The sequence below is a fragment of the Leptinotarsa decemlineata genome, unplaced genomic scaffold (assembly GCF_025532065.1).
Source record: "Leptinotarsa decemlineata unplaced genomic scaffold, Ldec_3_MD MMD2_tig00026328_RagTag_RagTag, whole genome shotgun sequence".
In the NCBI taxonomy this organism is placed as follows: Eukaryota; Metazoa; Arthropoda; class Insecta; order Coleoptera; family Chrysomelidae; genus Leptinotarsa; species Leptinotarsa decemlineata.
In genome coordinates, this window is record NW_027412688.1 from 17629973 (window position 1) to 17632223 (window position 2251).

General features: G+C 31.1%; 1 long non-coding RNA gene across 1 annotated transcript; it reads right to left on the reverse strand.

The window, feature by feature from the left end:
* Window positions 1-432: 432 nt before the first annotated feature.
* On the reverse strand, window positions 433-1780 carry LOC141485616 (uncharacterized). The gene is made up of 3 exons (XR_012467306.1): window positions 1132-1780; window positions 974-1066; window positions 433-672 (listed from the first exon to the last, which is right to left on the reverse strand). It is a non-coding gene; the product is annotated as an uncharacterized lncRNA (long non-coding RNA).
* Window positions 1781-2251: the final 471 nt, after the last annotated feature.

The following is a 2251-nucleotide window of genomic DNA, read 5'->3' on the forward strand; positions in this document are numbered from 1 at the left end:
AGAACCCGAGGAATATTCATGAAATATTCAGGATATTCTTAGTTTATTGTAGGAATATACAATAGAGAAACACCATAGAATATTCTTTAAATATATTTTATGAATATTCTAGGAATATTTGGAATATTCCAAGAATGTGACGAGTAACCGCTATTAGGCATGTATATATTGCATTTTGATGTAAAATTCACATAAGTAATGAAACACATAATATTCATAAACAGATATATTTTAAAAACAATATACACTGAAATATTTGACGTTTCAACCAATATTAAAAATAAAAAATCTGATTCAAAATATTTATTTACTGAACAAAATATTCCTGAATACTGTCATATTACAAATATTAGAAATGTATTCAAATTAGGATGTTCCTACTCTCAAACAAATGTATAATAAAATAACAACTCTGTGAATTCATCAGCACTAATTAAAAAATAATAAATATATCATTTCATTGAAAAAGAAAAAGTGTATTATATCAAGAAATAGGTTAGGTTAGGTTTCTCACTTAAAAAAATAAACCCACAAATGAAGTATTTAAAATGAGTGGTATGATGGGTTCTTCAATGAAGTTCACTTACATAAAGTTATCCAAACTTTGCTCACCAGAATAGTTTTCCTTATATTTGTTCAACAATGCATCAGCCAGTGTTTCAATAGTAATACCTGGAACAAAATGTGCATTAACGTTCATTATCACTATTTGAAAGTGGCACAATAAAACTGGAATAAAAATCAAATAGATATTTTTCGCATAGGTTACTCATGAACATTTACAACATTTTATGACTTGAAGAGCAACTTGCATTGTCTTGTTGAAAAGTACTCATTACGTTTTCAGTTCCTTGGCGCACCTGCCTGTACCAGGTACCACTCTGTTTCCTTATGGGCAAATTGATACTATCTTGAAAACGAGTGATAAAAATTATGAAAACAAATGATACAAAAGAATGTGTCATTCACTTACTTTTCTCTATTGAAGATACACAACTGAAATCACTCTAGTTCAAACATGTACTTAGTCAAACCAACAAATCCCACACACCAACTCTTCTCGAACCTATAATGAGGTATAGTAGGTTAATCACCATGACTTTACTATCGATACTATTGCATTTTACTTACTTTTCTTGAAGACTGAATATATGCAACTCTCCTGTTTGAAGATCCAAAATCAAACTATTCGCTGTACTGCAAATTGGACAACCCAAATTATAAATGGTACACTGAACGTGACAGAATTATACTTTGATAATAACACCAACACACCATGCATTACACACGCGAACCTGCCACGTCAACCGTCATGTTGAATCAAATGTTGAATCAAATGTCGAATTTAACGCAAATGTACCATGCATTAAGGGACAGCCGCTTTCACAAAGCTTATTCGACTGTCGCGCGCTACACTTCAATTGACCAATGAGAAACGTTTACTCCAATTCTTCACTTACCCATTTCTCTTTTTCCAGGACTTTTCGCTTTGTAATTAAATAATTTCAAATACAAAAAGACAAATAGAATGAGAAATAACCAATTTATTGATGCAATTGGTTCATTTATTGGCCCATTCAAATTTTTTTGTCGTTTCCAACAGTTGCTGTTGGAGCAATTCATCCAGAATCTTCGCGTTGAGTTCAAAAAGTGGTTAACACTATCAGGGTTATATACATTAGATGATGCATTCGATTAAGATCTTCAAATATTTTTGTTTTTAATAATATTGAATTATTTGAATACGTTATTATAAGATAATTCAAAATTCCATTGTATAGAATATTCCAAAATATACCGTGGGGATATATTCTAAGAATATACCATATGGTATATTCGATCGACAATATTCTTAGAATATTCAAGGGAGAATAATCCATTTATAGACATTCTATGTACATTCTTTCGGGAATAATCCAGCCATATTCATTCAAGCATATTCTATGAATATTCTAAAGGCATTTATATATTTCAAGAATATTCTATGAATATTTGGAATATATACGTTCGTTTTATGATATACAGGGAATATTCCATGAATATCTAGTGCTGTGTGGGACAGCATGGGGATCAGCTCTGCGTGTACACCATGGGCATAATCGAATGATGAGTACTCGAGTGATCCCAAAAATCGAAATATCATTAGAATGAAATCACTCGGATACTTTGTCATTCGTCACTCAACGATTTAATTCGAGATCTATTGTTTGGGAACATTTCGACAAAATAGAAAATGTTCAGTGCCTAATTT